This window comes from Polypterus senegalus, chromosome 3 (genome assembly GCF_016835505.1).
Source record: "Polypterus senegalus isolate Bchr_013 chromosome 3, ASM1683550v1, whole genome shotgun sequence".
In the NCBI taxonomy this organism is placed as follows: domain Eukaryota; kingdom Metazoa; phylum Chordata; class Cladistia; order Polypteriformes; family Polypteridae; genus Polypterus; species Polypterus senegalus.
This window is the reverse complement of record NC_053156.1, coordinates 246843965-246863422: the sequence shown is the minus strand read 5'-3', so window position 1 is coordinate 246863422 and position 19458 is coordinate 246843965. Positions and strand designations below refer to the sequence as shown.

The window sequence follows — 19458 nt, the reverse complement described above, 5'->3', positions numbered from 1 at the left end:
TCAGAGAGTCAAGGCTGGGGGGCTGTCAAAAGGCAGGGCCTGTTAAAGCCCATTGCGGCACTTCCTGTGTGATTTTGGGCTATACAAAAATAAACTGTATTGTATTGTATTGTATTGTATATTTCAGAAGCATCAAAATGTTACAAATATTATAAGTACCTTTCAGATTATTCAGTCTAGAAATGAAGTTTATAATTACAGAGAAACATGTTACATGTTACATGAAACAGCTCGACCCCCTATTTACCAGTGTTGTTGTATTGTGGCCCAGTTATTCTACAAGGAAACTTGTTAAGACAGCTCAATTTTTGTTGAGATATCTTGAACAGATTGTGCTGTAGACAGTTTCAAAATCTCAAAAATCAGCCATTGAAAAGCACTGGCTAATTTGCAAACACATCTATCTTAAAATGAAGAAACTTAGTGTGCAACTTCAACTATGAATTAATTTACTCTTTCAAGTTTACCTTGACAGTAGTTACACCAACTTGTAAATTTTGCAGATGTTCCTTTTTCACCTCTGACAGACGCTAGTGACGGCAAGCAGATTCCCAGTACAAGTTAATTAAAAACCAGCAGACTGTGTGCGCTGGGCACACACATGCACAGGACAGCAGCCCACTATTGGCAAGTCCAGCTCAGTGCATGTAGATACCTCTGCATACAACTCCCTCCTCCCGATGGTTTAAGACAGTTACAGTATGTTAAATGACCTCACTAACCAAAAAAGTATAAAATGCAAGCAAGAAGAGCAAATAGTTATCTAGATATGACGTACCTTTGCGGCATGTATTTAGTTAGTACTGTTTACCTTACATTAAACCAAGCTTACAGCTCCATTATCTGTAGATTATAATGATTTATTATTTCACTGCCAGTATAATTTACTAGGGTGGACGGCCATTCAGGTGGCAAGGACAGTCTCATTTTCAGGCCGTGTGTCCCAAAAACTAAAGAATGTCAAAATGTCCTGGTTTTAACAGAATGCCCATCTAATAAAACATTGCTCTGCCAAAACAAATATCCTCATAATACGTTTAGATCAGCACATTCTAAGCATACCTCTTTGCTTCCCAGGCTCCCAGTCTGATATAAAATACATATAATTCCGCTGTCCAAACACTGACACTGACTGATTAAGAAGCTATGTTACTGCTATTTATTTGTTTCCACTTTAAGCACTATGTAGAATCATGTGTTTTCATTTGTGGATGTGTTTTAATTACCCCCCCATGTACCAGAAAATGTTACATGGAAACTCTGTCTTTGGATTTGAAATGTGATGTAAGCACAGCACGACATCATTAAAATGTGAACGATTAAACAGAACCATCATTAAAACTAATTTTCACAAATATCATGTGTAAATATTCACCAAAAGGCACCACAATACATTTAAGTCATTGACGATCCTAACAGCGGCACACAGCAAAGTCCACATGAATATTGGCGCTGTAATTAAAGTGGTCTGGCTATATTTGGGCTGACCATCCACTTGACTTGGCGATTACATGCGCAACAGGTGCAAAACAAAATATCAGCCTAAGTTAGTTAACAATCTTAACTCTTTGGAAGGCCTTTGACTTTTCCTAAGAACTTCTCATCCTCTGCTGATTATTTGTGCTTATGTTGCTGATCTTTTACTTTTACAAAAGCTCAATGTTTATGTTCATTTTGAAGATTTTGGTATCACTTCTAAATTTCTGGAATTATTAGACCCCCATCACTATACTCACAGTATTGAGGTACATAATTGACCAATTACAAATAAATCTCTTAACTATTCAAAACCAGACAGGTGATGGCTTAAGTAATCGTGATAATAAAGCAAACTTATGGAACTTTCTGGTTAAACCAGTAACCATGACAATTCAGTATTTGATATCTCATGCTTTAGAAAGTACGGTATCTTTGAAGTTCCTCTTCCCTTCTTTACCACCAAAATTAGCCTTCTCTCTGACTTCAGTTGCTATGCTTATTTCTATGTCAAGCTAAATAAACAGGTGTATATATGCTTAGGGAATCAAATAGGTGCATTAAGCAGTTAGGCTAAAATATAACAGTGATGTACTAATTATTGGTAACCCTCAAATTGGGCTGCATGTGCTTCACTCTTATGGATTTTACTATAGTCAATAAAAGTCTGAGAATGATTTAATTATCTTCTTGCATTTTGCCTGAACAAGATGGTTCTACTTCAAAAATATCCATATATTTAAAATGTGGCCTATCCTGTCCTGTCCTAAAAGATATTCCAGGCTTGGTCATGAATGTCTAAATAGCAGTATGATGGACAGTTAACCTCCCATTTTTCAAACAGTAGTGCTGTTGCCATCCAGCTGCAGCCTCTCCTCTTTTCCAGTGACAGACTTTACCCATGGCAATTCAGTTTTATGAGCCAATACAGTTCTAAAATTGCTTTGGTCAGATGATCTCTTCTCTGTTCTCTGAGTCTTATGACAATAACATGCTGTCACTGAATTAGCTTCCATGTATGTGTTAGTGACAGACACATTTATTCTTTTTCCACCTCAAAATTATGTCCAACATTTACCCACTGGTAACATTTATATAAATATCTTTAGGTGCATGTGCATGTGTGTTCAATAGCAGAGTTTGCACCATATACCCTCTGAATGGCTTTCTATTATGTTTACATGATGACCCTTATTCATTTTCTGCTTTAAGTAATATGCTTTGCCTAGAGCAGGGTAAAATAATTTATTTGAGTGTATAAGCAGGAATGATTTAAGCATCAATAATACCAGACTTATTATTTCTTTGTTATCACATCAACCTCTACTTCATCCCACTAGTTTTAATCAAGTTTTTTTCCCCACAATGTTTCAGAAACTGGGAGCATAACTGAACCTTAGGTAAGCTGATTTGTGCTCTTTGTTCAGTAAAATGAAGTTCAGCATGCCACAGAAGAGTGATGACTTGTTACATGTTAGTTAAACCTAGAAGTAAGAATTTCATTTTAGTCTGTATGTGTGACAACCCTACTACTGCTGTTACTACTGTTTACTGTAGTAAGCATATTTCAGTCTGTTTGTTAAGCAACTTCATTCAAAATTAAATCAATATATGAAACAAATGTATTATTATTATTATCAATACTATTTTTTTAAACTTTATTTTTGTATTTAAACTTTGATAAACCTTATGTAGGCTAAATAAATTTAATGAGTGTAGCTAAAAAAAGGCCTTCCACAAACTACTTGACAACAGAATTCACATTAGAGTACAAAATAAGTCCAAAAATGCATAAATTGTACAAAAGAGTAGATATAATTAATTTTAAAAAAAAGTAAATGATAAAACCAAGGGTGTAACTAAATGTCAAGTCACTGCCTAAAGTACTCAGCTTGAGTTTTGAGATGCCCCCTTTAAACTGTGGGAGAAAACAAAACAAAGGAAAACAGAGCACTAACATTGCGTTCAAGACAGCTCATGGAAATAGTAATAACCTGAAATTATCTTGCCTGCTCTTTAAATGATAGTTTCCAACCACTAATTTAACCATCCACAGTAATAAAGTGCTTTTTTCCCTTTCCTTTTACAAAGTCTACATTGTCCAAGTCTGCTAGTTGCCACAGTAAAGCACGCCTGCTGACCAACACATTGGCTGCATTAAGCAACTCATTTTTCGTCTGAATAAAAAGCTCCCAATTGTTTAGTGTTCTGGATGTTTTGCTCATGGCTTTCTTTTCTGTGATTTTGCATTCTTACCTGCGTATTCCTTTGTTATGTATTCATTTTTTTGCACATTTTTAGAGCAAGACATTTGGATTACAGATTTTAATAAAGTGTTTTTTAATTATGCATGCTACCTTCTGATATCTCAATAATTTTTTTCAACAGATTCAGGTCTACACCTTTGTATCAGCTCACATTAACGGCTCAGTGTGACAGCCTCCTTCATTGCCCTCCATTCCGGTAAGATTGCTTCCTTTTCTGGCAAGCAACAGCCAAAGGGTCAGGTCATAGGGGATTGTGACGGCCTCTAAAGGTAAAGTTGGGCTGCATGTGTCGAACACCATCTGGTAATGATCAGTGCTAAAAGACCTGGGGCCTCATGCATAATGCCGTGCGTAGAATTCGCACTATAACATGACGTAACCACAAAAGCCGAAATGTGCTTACGCACAGAAAAAAACAGATGCAGGAATCTGTGCGTACTCCAACTTCTATGTTTTTCCGCTCCATAAATCCCAGTCAGCGTGAAAAGTAACGATCGTGCACGCGTGTGCTGTCCCGCCCAACTCCTCCCAGAATTACGCCTCTTTGAATATGCAAATCAATATAAATAGTCCTTAAGCTCGGCGTTCTGTGAAAAGACAATGGGAAAAGCATGGGGGAAAATATAAGAATTTCAGTGAATACCAAGTGGAGGCAAAGGAAAAACATACTATTTGTTGATTTAAACAGTGGAATAAACAACAAAAGGAAGTTGATCGAGTGACATAGCATGTCAGAGAAACTCAAAAGCTCAAGTTCACAAAGTTGCACAGTGCCAAAATAAAAAAGAAGTCACATATCAAAGTTACCGTGAAAAGGGGAGTCATAGACCACTGTCTGAGTACCATATGAAAGCTTATTAGGGTACAGAGGAAAACAAAAATAGGCACACAGTGGGGAAAAAAGCACGAAATGTCAACTTTAATCTCGAAATTTCCACTTTAATCACGTAGTTTATTTTGTCATTAAAGTAGAGCATCATAAACTTCATCTTAAATTCATTTAATTTACTAGTTTCTCAAATCCCATCATAACTAAAGTAGCACGTTAAATGCTTTGTTTTGTATTTGATCTTCAATCTGCTCTGTGTGTGTGAATCACTACGTCCGTCCATTCTTTCTTTTTCGCCGTCAGGACACATAATCCATTACATTTGTGATATTACAGCTCTCTGAATAATTAAAATACTGAGAAGTATACTTGATATCATTATCATGATGATTGGAATGAAAGCATGTTATTAAACATGGGAACACGATGGCGCAGTGATTGTTCGTGTCTCACACAAGATGCTGCTCGCCATGCATGACCTTCAGTGAAATAATTTATTGTAGCAGTACTGTCTTTTTCAAACGTACTAACCTGCAATTCCTGTCCTTACTTTTCTTTCCCCAAATACCCAATCACCACATAATCAGCTCTGTAATAGATGTTAAGCTATCTGTAAGCTTACAACGACGATTCTTCAAAACTTTTAAGGAACACTGAAATATCTTCATAGTATGTGTTTAATTATTCTATTCATCTATCCTTCTAGTGTCGCGCCAGCCTCAGCAAATATACAGCGCTCTTGGCAGGAACAATACGTGAACTTGCTAGCGCTGCGGCACCGTGTCCTCACATGTTTAATTATTAACAATACAGATTATTTAAATGAAGTTAAAGTTTTATCTGTATAATATAATCAACATATTTTGCTGCATTTCATCTTAAAAATGATATCGTCATCATATGTAAATACGCGCTTTATAAAGTGGTGTAGGTTGTGTAATATTATAACTGTAGTGCAAGTTTACACTGGGGTAATTGTAGTTATAAGTACAAACTGTTCTACAAGGAGCAATTGATTGAGTGTGTTTATAGTTCTTGGGATGAAACTGTTTCTGAACCACAAGGTCCATACAGGAAAGGCTTTGAAACGTTTTGCCGTGGCTTTGGCAGCGTGTGCTTGATGCTGTATCCCGATAATTCTCTTTCCGATCAGCTGCTCCTGTGATTCCCCACTCAGATACAGTGATATAAATACTCTGAATGGTGCAGTGAGAGTAATATGGAAAAAGATGATCCGCTGTGGCAACTCTTAAAGGGAGCAGCTGAAAGAAGAAAAAGAAGAAGAAGATGGTGCAGTGAGAGTAACAACGCTAAAGCAGTTATGGTATTTGGAATACTATGGCTATTCCCTGGGCCATTATATTGTTACAGGTAATCTACAATCAGATGCATTATACTAATAAACAATATGCGGTTAGTTTCAGTGTATTTATAAAGCCGCGTCAGAAATGTGGTTCTAAGAAATAAAGGGTAACCACACAGGAACAGTAGCACTGCTTTGACGCTGGGTGCCGCCAGTCTGCAAAACCGAGCGGAGAACATCCGTAAGACAGGGTATGAGGTACTGTGGAAAAGTGTGTGGCTTTACGCCAAGTGTAAGTTTTATACATCGCGATTTGAACGTGGAAACATTCTTACGCAACATTTCTGTGCGTATGCACCGCTTATACATGAGGCCCCTGGTCTTGCACTGTAGTTACAAAATTTAATAACAGTACAGAAAATCTCATCAGTATTATATTTTAAACTGGGAAGTACTAATTTGATGGGAGTGTTGTGCAGTGGACAGTGCTTCTGCCTCACAGCTCCTGAGTCTATGGTTTGATTCCAGTCCCAAATACATCCTTTTTCTCCCACAATAAGTAACCTGATTCATGTTGTTATGTTTCAGACAGGTCTGGTACTCTATATATACTAAATACCCATTTGTTTAAACTCATTGCAGGTTAAAAGAACAGGCAACAAGTTATTTGATTCTTGCTTTAATTTTTCAAGAATGCTTGAAGCCTTCAATTGTCACATCATCGTGAGACTTGCTAAACAGTGTCATTGTGGAATCTTTCAAAAATGTTGTCTGATGAGTAAAAACAAAAGTAATAAAATGTGTAAAACAAAAAAGCAAAAAAAAAAAAAAACTTAAATGCTGAAAAACAAAACCTAATACAGTATCTCGAACATAAGCACCAGAGCAAGACACACATGTAGTGTCCTAATCTGCACAACTTTCTAGACTTGGTGTTTCTTGCATTGAATAGGGTAGCACATGGAGCCCCAATCCTATGATAACTCTGCTTCATGTATATAGAGTGGAGGAAGGTGGCCTTAGCCACCATCCAACTTTGCTTTCATCTTTTGTAGTATATTATGTGTCTCTTTTTTTTCTTCTACTTAAACTCCTTGCTTGATTTGCTTATCTCTGGTTTGCCTCCCCTTTTTTACTCTTTTGATTATTGATCTTCAGCTACCATTTCAAATTCTCTTCAAACAGGCCAAATTCTGTATCACTGGAACCCAACTGAGGGTGCAATGCAAGATTAAATGTGAAGACCCCAATTATTGAGATGGGAGAAAGTGTTGGGGTCCATCTCAGAATTATTTTTCAATTTCAAGGCAATTTTTCTTGCTATCAGTATCCACTGAAGTTTAATGTTGTTTATTTATTTTTTTTATTAATTTGTAATTGTTCACCTTTTAATTTGTAAAAACTGCTGAATTGCTTTCTACTTGTGCTTCTTAATGTAGAGCTAAGGCTGGCAAGCTCTCTCTTACCCCTGCAGATCTACTGTTTTTCAGCACTTTTAAAGAACCTATCTTGTCTCAGTTTAACTGCTGAGGTGCTGATTCCACTTCATTTGTTTTCAGCTCCCATTCTGTAAGTTACCCGATGCAGTTGCTATGTTTTGGAGTCACAAACATAGCAGATGAGGTGAGGCCTGCAGAAAACTCCACAAAAGAGAGAAGCTTCCATTTGACCTTTAGGAGCTTAATTAGATACTAATATCAATAAACACAAGAGGAAAAAATAATGAACCTGTTATCTCATAGTTTACTTTGAGAGCTTTTTTTTTTTTTTGGAAGATGTGTGCTCTTCCCCATTATTCCTTGAACTCTAACACGATTATCTGAGAAGCCTCCTTGGTTTGTTTTTTTTTACCATTTACGTACATTTTATGTATTAATGCTCTTTTGTTTGCAGTTGAGGTTCTTTCTTTGTAAAACTAATTTCTCATTCTAGTCGTTAATTAACCTATTAGTTTAATTAAGTAATAAGCTAATGACTTCTTGTTAGGCTTCTACAGTCTTTTACCCTCAGATCACATCAAATAACTTAAAATTCATTATGTAAACATTTTGCTTGACTTAAACAAGTCTCGTGGGGAATAAAAATGACAAGGAGCCAAAGACATGAAACATATTTTACATTTGTGTCCAGCTTGATTACATTTGATTTTTGAAGTGCAAAAAAATCTGATTTTTATATGCAGATGTGAGTTTAGAGCATAAAGGGAGATGAATTAGAGGGCTTTAGTATGACAGATTTATGATGCTGTAAACCAGGAATTAAGGAGCATTTTGGTTGCTATAATCAGTACATAATTATCTCTTTTACTCCCTACAATCTTGCTGACATTCATTTATTTCTCCCCTTAGATAACTGAAACTCTTGGTGCCTGCTGCTTATATGTAGGTTTCTATCAGCATGCATGTCAGAAGCCACCAAACTGAAAAAGGGATTCTAGTATTCTGCAGAAAGAAAAACGCTAAATCCTGTCAAAATACACATGAAAACAGCCAATGGTGGACTACTAATAGGCTAAAACAGATAAGGGGTAGACGAAACCCTGTGAAGTCTGAAGCTGTCCAAGGTGCTGCTATCCACCACACTACTGTGTGTGTAGCTCACTGTTCTGTATCCCTGCATAATGTATAGTGGTGTGGTTGGTTGGCATAGCCATGGGTCCTGGTCATATTAAGGACAGAGGTATGAGGGGCACTATGTGGTTGTATTTCATTGTTATACATTTTGAAATATTGACTTGTTTTCAACTTAAACAACTGATCATAAAAAGGCTTAACTCTCAGATTTCAATTTTTCAAACAAACAAAGGCTTTAATGAACTGACGTTTAAAATATGGTTCTAAAGTTAATCACCTATGCCTCCATGCAAAAAGAAAAGCATCACACAACTGCTTCCAACAGACATTCTGACATAATAAAAAGAAGAAATATTTGCAACCAGCCTTCAGTCCTCATTCGAAAAATACAAGCAACAGAAAGTTATTTACTGCTCAAGTATGATGTTCTGTCCATCCACCTCTGCATAGGACACTTCACCTTTTTTTACCTTAGTTTGCATCATTTAAAAAATAAGAGCATTTCTGCACGAGTCTGGCATGTGGCACTTGTTTTTCTAACCTCATTTGATGGTCACCAGCCCGGAGATGGAGAAAGTCTGGATTGGCTGGCATCCGCATACTGGAAATTTCTGAAAATGAAGACACAGTCCAAGATTTGTTGAAATGACTATAGGCAGCAAGGAGTATCAATCAAAATTCAGCACATCACTGTTTACTTAATAAGTGCTGCACTCATACCCATTATTTAACCATCAATTTTTTTACCATTCATTTACCATTTTGTACCATTCATAAGCAAAGATTTCCATATGTCCCTTTTCCCCACCACCACCTTCTCCAACACCTCTGGGGGTATACTGAAGCATTCCCAGGCCAGCCAGGAGATGTCATTTCTCCAGTGTGTCTTGTGTCTGCCCTGAGATCTCCTCCCAGTTGGATATGTCCAGAACACCTCCCCACATCCTAATCAAATTCCTGAAACACAAAGGCCAGAGGTGACAGCTCAATAACCCAAAAGTAATACCGGTGCCACATTTTCAGTAGTCCGAAAATTGCTATTTTTAGGTATCAGGAAACATCAGCAACCTCCACCCTACCCCATCCCGTGTTTTCTCTGGTAGCCCCAAGTGCCCCAGCATCCCTGAACCCCAACGCTTCTTTAAAGAATCAGGCACTCTTCGCTTTCCAAACCTGACCTGTTTCACATAACAAGAAACAGGACGCATACGTCCCATTCGATAACTTTGTACCGACACAATACTGTCAGTTACTTTCTGGACTTTCATAACCACCTTTGCGTCAAACAGCTCGGCAATGTCTTCTTGGCTAACTACCTCTCCATCCAGTTGGAGTTCTGTGGAAACATGAAAAGCTTAATCCCCTGTCTGCTGTCCTGGTAGGGTACCAAAACAAAATTGGAGGTCATACTGTCCCTTGGCAGATTTATGTCAACATTATTGTTATTGCCGTCCCTTCTATCAACAGACTACACATGGTAACTGGGTCTGTCTTCTGGTGTCAGCCTGTTACCTGCCACCACCCTGTCATAATGGCACCCACTCACACATTACATGAACCCACTTCTAATAATTTCAAACAAAATAATGTCTCATTTATGTCTCCATATTAACAAATGATGAGTTGAACATTACAGTGTGCGTGAAGCAGCTTAGCATACCAGCTGTGCCTACTCCATCAGGGTACCTACACAGCAAGGCAATTAAAGGAGGAAAGCAGTGAGCTTGAGATAAACCTGTATGGACCAAAGGCTTAAAAAAAATGGAGACATGCAGGTTTCAGCAAATGGACCTTATGCAGAGACCCTCAAAACAGAAAGAGGAAACACAAGATCTGCTAGACAATCATCACCTTTCAAAGAAGACTGCAATATTTGCAAATTTCAAATGAGGATTTTGCTAATTATGTTATGTCACCCGCTGTACACTATTTAAATTTATATTCTAAAAGTTGTTGTACTGAATGTTTTCCATACACAATTACAAAACGTATGAGTATTGGAAAGTGGTCTGAGAGGTGAACAATAATCAGCCAGTCTTACTGTATTTATATTAAACAACATTTTTCAAACCAAAAATCCTGTATTATTATTACATACTCAACTTGTAAATATAATGAAACTATTGACTAATTTTTTGCAATCGTTTACTCCAGGTTGGGGTGTGGAAGAATATATGCTCAATGTGTATGTGCCTCTTCAGGGATTATTTTCTGCACTGTGAACTTTTAAATCCTATCACTAGCAAAACACACTGTATGCTGTTATTTAACAATAAGTAATGAATTGGGCTTCATGTATGTTAAAGAAAATAACATGTATGAAACTATTTAAGTTGTATTCAAATCTGTTATCTTTATAGGTACTTATTAAGTACATCATACATATAAAATATTTTCACAGGGAGTCAGTAGAGGTTTGTGAAGGACAGGCAGTTACTGATAAGACAATTAATTATCTCTGTAAGCAAAAAAATGATAAATATTTGCTTACTAAGGGTCATCACACACGACCTAACTCTTGTTGGTATGAAGTAGGTTGACATTGATTGATGGAAAGGCAAGAGTGGGGGGGACGATGTTTAAGCTATAAAAATGCAGACTGCTTTAACTCTTTGAGGGCTGAATATTTTTTGCAGGCAACCCACTTTTCTGAAAAGCACACAAAGCAAAGGTTTCATATATTGCTGTGGCTGCTGTCGGTGCCTATTCAGGGTCTCTGGTGGCTGTGTAGGGGGCTGCTCGATGGCTGGTAGGAATGCGTGGTGGGTGGCTGCCTGACTGCCTTTGTATGGCAGTGTGTGACACAATCTGGTTTGTACCTCTTGTCATCGTAAGTGGTGATCCTCCCAGACGAACGTTGCTGTAGGCGCAACAGCTACACAAGCGTGTTCAGCACTGCTATCAGCTGGGGAATGACCGATCAGCTGAAGCCGGTTCCTCACTTTCATTTTCGATCTCCATCTTCAGATCACTTGCCTCAAAATCGAAGTCTGACAAGTCAGAGTCCGAGTCGGCAATAATACGCAAAATGTCCTCCACCGAATATTTTGCTTTGTGCATTCGCTTTGGTCTCCCGCCAGACGTCAATGCCATTTTAGTGGTCGTTTGCTCTTCACTACTCATGCATGTGCAGGTAATTGAGGTCAAATCAATGAAGTTGACTTCCGTCTAGCAAAGAGAGCCGAACTAAAACAAAGCAGCAAGTTTTATGGCTGATTACCATCCTCTATCAATGAATTTTGACAAAAGTCAACATCCACCCTGAAAGAATTAATGATAGAATTTAGTACTTAATGTAAAGTTGTGGATCTGCATTAATGTTATTAAAGAACTCTTATAGTTAGATAGATGGACAGATAGACAGACAGGCCTGTAGGGGCACCACAGAGTACCAAACCCCAAACATAACCACACACACCACAAGGTTAATTACATCCCAAATACCTTTAACATGCTTCTTTTCAGTGTTTGCACAAGCACAATGCAATTCTCTTTGTATACTTTCATCCTCCATTCCTTCCAGGCAAGCTTTGTCCATCCTCCAATCCAGACTCCAACTCGAATGGGTGATTCACAGTAACTCCTTTTATTTAAGACCTGGGAGTGCGTTCCAGCGCTAAGACTTGTCTGTTGAAGGCATTTGCAGGTCATGCAAAAGTACAAATTACAAATTATTGATTGCAAATCCCCACAGCACCTCCCGACTGTACCCTTAGAAACCAACAGAGCTAACTACAGTTCCCAGCATACCCTGCAGGTGTCCAAATGGGTAGAAAAGTCCAGTCATGCTGCCATCTAACATATTGGGGAAGAATTAAGTCATTAACAGTTCTCTCCCAGGTCCTTCAATTGCACTGGCCTTTGGGCCGGGTAAATATCTTTGTTCCATTCCGGCCGGGACACCCCCATGCATGCTACCCATTACATTAGACAGATCTGCAGTAAATCAAATACAGTTGGAAGGAAACCTGGAAATGATTCACAAAACACTGAGACACCACCAAGGTGCATGCGACCATCTTTCAGGTCCACTCAAGCTTTACACTCTTCAGCGCTTTGGATTGAGATGGTGTACAGTTTATCTAATTTGAATATTTGGATAAAATTGCCATGTAATTCACTTGCCAATTAAGACCTGTCTTTTTTTAAAACTTTCCATTTTCACCCATCCATACTGCAATGCTGAGTTGACGTTTTAAGCAGTATGCGGCTCTGGAGAGCGATTTCAAGTCTCCGTAGTCACTATTTTCATGTTTCACTCATACGAAGGTATGCATTAGTCCTCCACAGTTGTGGGAACATTGCCACAGATAACTGCTATGTAGCCATCACAGAGCATTATTCAGACTTGACCAAAATTACATGCCTACTTGGTTATAAAGGTGCCACAAGTGCAGCTTCATTTTAAACCTCCCATAGGGTTTCGGCTCTCACCAAACAGCAAGTGCCAAAGACTGACATCCATCTGCATGAAAAGGCCTGTTTGCTTTCCTGACCTGAATTTGACTTTTCTCCACTACATCCTATTGCTCTTGGCGCTCCTTCAGTAAATGCGGAGTGGCAAAGAGGTTAGCACTGGTGTCTCACAGATCCAGGATCCTTGGCTCAAATTCCATAGCTGGTCATTGTCCTTGTGGAATTTTTATATTCTCTCTGTGCCTGTGTGAGTTTTTTCCCAGGTATTCTGCTATTCCTTCCACATCCTCCAAAGCATGCTGGTCAGCTTAAACGGCATTTCTAAAATGGTTCAGTGTATTAAAAATTGGAAAATCCATCTTGGCTAGTTAAAATATGTTAGTTTATGAGATTTTACAATTTTGGGGAATGACAATTCTTGCAGTCCCTGACTTACTAGGATTACAAGTCAACTCTCTGTGTTTCAGAACAAATTACATTCACTGGAAAAGACTTTTTTTTGTGTTTTTGACCTCATTCCTTAAACAAACAGGTATCTCCTAGACTGAATTTCTTAACATCTTACCAGTTGTTCTGTATAACCCTTTGCCAGCAGACCATCTGAGATGATTGTTTGGGAGTTGTGGTGTGAAATTGTGCATGTAAAATGATAAATACTCTGTACCTCTTTATTTGTAAGTCAGACAGAGCAAAAGAAGTATTTGTGTTTTATTTCATTGATATGCTTTCATATCAAATCCAAGAGTCTTTAGGACGGAGTCAGGAAATGAATTTTAAGACAGGGTTGGGAGAAGAGCCTAAAACCAGTTTGGCAAGTGATTCTCTGCACTATCAACCCGCACTGGAAAGCCAAACTACCTAGCTGGCAAGCTTCACTCAACAAATGCTTTTTGGGGGCAGATGTAAAAATAAGCCAGTAACTGGGGGATGTGTTGCACCAGAATTCTGTTGGTCTAAAGTTGGCTGTTTGCGTTTGAATAAGAATCAATTCTGTACCTCAATGCCCTATTGGCTGTAGAATTTAAACAGAGAATGTATACATTCGGTTGCTTCACCCCTCCATATCTCTCTCACAGCATCTCGCAAACCATGGACTGAAAAGCACAACTCACCAGCCATACTGAGCCAGTTCTGAGGAAAGCTGACTAAAAATGATGACTTAACTAGAAACATTTTAAGTCTGTGTGCCGTCTGAAACTACACATCACCATTTATCAGGTTATATGGTTGCCGATATTCACATGTCCTTTGTTTATTGTTATTATTTTATGAATATTATCAATAATACATTATTTAAAGTTGTAACTTAACCCCTGCTTATCTTTTACTCTATGTAATTGCCTAAGGATATAAATGTAGAAGGAAAGGCAGGGAGAAGTCATAAAGTAAAATACCTTATCAACAGAGGTAAGCCAATGGGATTTGAGACATTCTGTCAAAGAATACACATTAAAGAATACAAACTGGGAAAGCAGAGTCATATAGAACTCTACCAAGAAAAAACAGGAGTAAAAGAACAGAAGTAATAATCTCTTCTGCAGATCAGCCAAGCCACTTTGTGTTTTCATGACTGGCATAACAATGTGTGAGAGTATACATGAGTGGGCCTTTCAGCACTGTTTCTGGTGAACCAGACTCTCTAGTAACACTTCTGATGCCAGACTCTCTGCTGTAAGACTCAAGCTCTAAGTATCTGGATTACAGAACAACTCTTTTAATCAGCGGCACTAAATAAGAACTCCTCCTCAGCTCCAGTGTCCAAACAGGCTTCTAACTGTGAAGGTATCTTTTATGTATCAGCAGGCTCTTGTTCTCTTACTCTGCCTTGTCACACTCACCCCTTCTGTTATAAAGTCTAGTCCCCTGTCCAGGTCTTGCTCCCACCTTGTACTTGTTGCTGCTAGGAAAAGTTATAGCTCCCACTGTTGTGCACAAGATGGTGAAAAGACCCACAAACCAGGCCTTACCCCAGGCAGGCTAACCCCAAACTCCACAAGGAGCCTTCAACCTGCATAAAAATAAAAAGTGGCCCTGTCTTTAATAGATGACGATATACTATAAAATGTCCCAAAATCAACAAAATATATAAAATGCCCTACTAGGGAGAGGAATCATACAGCCTCTGGCTTGAGAGACAAGTCCAATGCAGAATCTTTATAAATGAAGAAATTTATTTGAATTTTAACAAAAAGAATAAAAATGGGAATATGTGAAAAGGAAGCAAAAAAGGTTTGATTAAAAAGACAGCCCAAGGCTGACAAGTCCAGTCCATTACCCAATATTCAGAATCCAAGGACAAAGCAAAAGTAATTCAAAAACCATTAAAGTCAACACAAGGCTTAATAAACGGCATTCTTCAAATGTCAATGAACCACTAAAGGACTCAGACACAAATATAAAGGCCGAGTGTGGACCGTTAGCAGGGAAATCAGGGTGGCCCCACCGCTTTGTGGTTTCACCCAAAATATACAAAGAATGTAAAGATACCATACATAAAAATTAAAAAAATAAATAAAAAGTACATAATACTTAAGCAACTAAAGACCTTTTTCTTTCCATACCTTAGACATTTGATGGCTGTACAGGTGGGTGCTCCAGTGAAGGAAACGGCTGGGCAGCTGTGCCTATCTAAAGCAAGCGGTGTCCACAGAGTGCAACACGACCCATTCGTGCTTACGGAAACGAAGAGGCATACCGGCTCAAGGAACAATGCTGCAAAGGAAAAGGAAAAGTTATGAAAAGCCATTTGAGTGAGTGTTTGAGAAGCACATAGTAGAAAAAAAAAAGATATACTTAATGGAGTGAAACTTAAGTTTGGGTGTCCAGGAAAATACCCTCACTCATAGGTGATAGTTGTGAGTATGTAGAGATCTTTCCTGATTGAAGTATGTAGTGTAACTGGAATGAATTCATAGAAGATAATTGGAGGACAAAATCCTGCAGCAGGAAATCAGCCATTAGTGGTTATCTTTTTGCTTTTGGGTCTGTTGTCATTGGAGTGTGTATCAAAGTACTTCTGAGCAATTGAAAGGGAAAAAGAGAGAGTGCCAGGGACTCTTTACTATCCTTAGAGGTTAGAATGGAGTTAATTGGGTGAACTGGATATGGCTTTATTTTTCATTGTTTAGTTTTTCTTTTGAAAACGCTTTGGTTTCTCAAACAGCTTGTTGAGGAATGAAAGTAAAGGATTAGAGTGACTGTTGTGTTTTTTCTGATTTTGATTTTTCTTGTTTTTATAATTTTGACTTATTCACCTGGAAAAATGGTTTCGGATTGATTTTTAATGAACTTCAATTTTGAATACCTTTGATATTTTTGCTATCACCTGGCTTTAATTAAGAACTACTTTTTTTACCATCAATTATTTTTGTGTGTGTCTCTCTCACCCTGGTTTATCCTCACTTATGAAGTGCAAGATACCCAACAATATGATTGGTGCAAGTGAGATGGTGTGCATGAATTATCACAATAAACCCAGGCTGTAACATAACACCCACAACTTTGGACTGGATTAAACAGCTTTATCCCAATAACTAATCTTCACTGAACTCAGGTGTGTTGCTGCTTTTTGAACCCATTCAATATCGTCGTCCTTGAAATATTACCATATTCCACACATGCTGATTCTAGGGCTGTCCTTGATCAGCATTTTCACACTGAGGTGTTTATTCTTACTTACTTTTTAAACTACATGCATTAATTTTAAGGACTTTGCAGGGAATGCATGTTCAAACATTTCAGTCTCCCATTACCTCTCATTGTAGATTGACACAGGTCGATCAGAGTCTAAATGGAGACACCTTACATACAAATAATGAACAATCAACACCAAATATCTCCCTAAGAGGCGGGACGGCCTGCCAGTGGAACAGCCTTTTCAGCTGCCTTTACATCTCCTGCATGACTTAATAGTTAACGAATTGCACCAAATGACATTGTCAGGCCAGTTCCAATTTTTTAAGTAGCTGCTGTCAGCTGAAATAAAACAGGCTAATAGGCCACAGCAGCATTGAAGGAGAAATGTGCTGCACACTAAGCACATGCATTCTTTCCACAATAAGTCACAAGCTCTATGGAGTCATGTGGATCTAAGAGATGAAAACTCCATCAGGCCAGACAGACACAAAAGTTTAGTGGTTTGCAGTTCATTTAGGTTATGTCTAATGTTCATGTGCAGCTGAAATGTCCATCAGAGGGTGTTAGAAATAAAGTTATCGGCACAATGAAACTGCTCACATTTTGCAATAATTTCCCAGCAGAGCTAACAGACATCTTTCACTGCAGGCTCTGCTGCATCACAGGGAGCAATATATATGTTGAGGTCTGTTTTAGGGTTTCCTCCTACTGTTAGGCTGCCTGCCATTTCGAAATTTCCCTGCTGTGTTTGTTGAGGTGTAAGTGGTTTTGAATTTATGGCTTGTTCCTGTTTAATAGTTCATTACGGGCCTCCTACAGCTCTATGTATATAGTAGCTGTCCATGTGGCGTAGTGGTTAAAGCTTTGGACTTCAAATGAAATTTGTGTTCAAATCTGCCTAATGACACTGTGTGACTATAAGCAAGTCACAGCACAAAAGAAATGTAACCAGTTTTACCTCTCAAATGTTGTAAGTCACCATTGATAAAGATGTCAGCCAAATAAAGGAAATTAAGTTCTAAATTAAGTTCAGTGAACTAGAAAATGGGCATTTTTTTTGATAAGAAATAAATATTTGGTTGGAAAAAGAGATGTATGACCAAAATAAACAAGTAATATAGTAATGCTCTGTTAGATCTGGGTGATACACTAGATCATAATGATACTGCTTATCTCAGGGTGCCTGGGATCAAATCCCAGTCAAGGACTGTAATAATATGGAAAACTAACTGGACTCTTTCAGCTACCGCAGTTTTAAATGGTCTTAATTTCTGTCCCGTTGGCATGTTTTTAGTTATATTGCCTCTCTAAAGGCATACTCAAAGCAGCTTAGAACAGACGGAACAGAAGACCGTCTCTCAACGTTATTGTCTTTGTTTATTTCTCCTGTCTACTAGGCATGCTCATTTTGTGAGTGCTGAGGCATTCCTCCTTGTTATCTGTATCTACTTATATAATTAAACACAATCACTGATCTGTGTGGTTGTCCAGTCCATGCAAGCAATATGATTGGTCAGTTTGGCTTTTGTGATTGTGAGACACGTGAGAAGGAGTAAACACGTATGAGGCACACAGAGTTGCTTTTGAAGACAGGAAGTGCAAAAGCGGACAGGAATTGAACTGGACCCCTTGAAATGAGAATCAGGCTTTATGGGAATGCACTTAAGCGAAGGAGAACTGGTCAAGGGAGGTTCAGACATACAATCACACAGAAAAAAGTTGCTGAAGGTACACATAAAACAAGAGAAATCAAATTAAAATTTTTTGAAATTATTCTATTACCTACAGAATCTTCAACCGGTAACGTGGCTAATTGTAAACTATACTTTAAATACATAGTAAATAATATACAAATACACCATTAAAATAATTGAACTTTTTATCAAATAGAAAGACAATCAATTATTAAATCTTAATCAAATTTAACAAAACCAAGTCAAATTGTTAAACCCTAACCAAATTAAGCAATTCTAGTAAAGTCAGTTCAGAATTTCAGCCAGTTAGTTGAGCAGTTCATACAAGTCCATGTTTACTGTCTGAAACTGGAAAAAGATAAAAGTTCAACCTGGATAAACGCTGCTTTCCCACTAAAAATTCCAAATTGAAGGTTTTGTAGAACTTCTCCAAAGAACAGCTGAATTTTGTCATTTAGTATCAGAAAGGGAACTTTTGACAGTAAAAAGTATGCAATACATAGAATATTAGTTGTCTGCACATTTCAAAACTCACTATTACAATACTACAAAAATATAGCATCAGCCGTTGCATTTAATACAACTCTGAAGGCATGTCATTTAGGCTCAGTATTTTTGATAGAGCTGCAGCCAATGCTTTCCATATTGCTTAAAAATGGCGGTGATAGTCTTTGTGATCTCCAGTTCTTTCCCATACACTTCACCATGTTCTGCAGTGACGCTGGCAATTATTGCCATTTATATCAGATGTTGATACTGCACCGCCTCCTTTGGGAACAGAATATTAAGAGTGGATATGTGAAGTGCCCAATAAACTTAATGAAGTGTGCTGACAAGGTGGATGAGACAGAGTATAGGAGTTAGGTGCAAAACCAAGGAACTATTTATTAATTTGTGCTACACCAAACAGCCTATTCACTATTCTGGAGTGGATGTGAAGGTGATGCATTGTTACAAGTACTGTGTTTTTTGGTTTTGGTTTTTTAACAGGAGACAGCCTCTTTTAAAAGTGGGTTGTGACATCCTTTATATGTTCTATGACTCTGTGATAGCCACTGTAGTGTGCTGGACCGCTAAAATCACTTCAAGAGAGGCCCACCAAATAAACAAGCTAACTAACAAGGCAAGCTCAATTATAGGATGCATTCCAGTCCCACTGGTGGTAGTAGCAAAGAAGAGGAAGAAGACAAAACTGATAGCCATTACTAGCAATGCTGCACATCCTCTGAGACACTAGCAATAAGTTATTTCAGCCAAAGAATTA

At 38.1% G+C, this 19458-nt stretch overlaps 1 long non-coding RNA gene across 4 annotated transcripts in view; it reads right to left on the bottom strand.

The window, feature by feature from the left end:
- Window positions 1–19439, bottom strand: part of LOC120526038 — a 159868-nt gene extending 140429 nt beyond the window's left edge. For all 4 annotated transcript variants that reach the window (XR_005633065.1, XR_005633066.1, XR_005633068.1 and 1 more), the window contains exons 1-3: window positions 15426–19439; window positions 11893–12075; window positions 8990–11709 (exon numbers count right to left, since the gene is read on the bottom strand). This is a non-coding gene — a long non-coding RNA (uncharacterized LOC120526038). The remainder of the gene's footprint in view (window positions 1–8989; window positions 11710–11892; window positions 12076–15425) is intronic.
- Window positions 19440–19458: the final 19 nt, after the last annotated feature.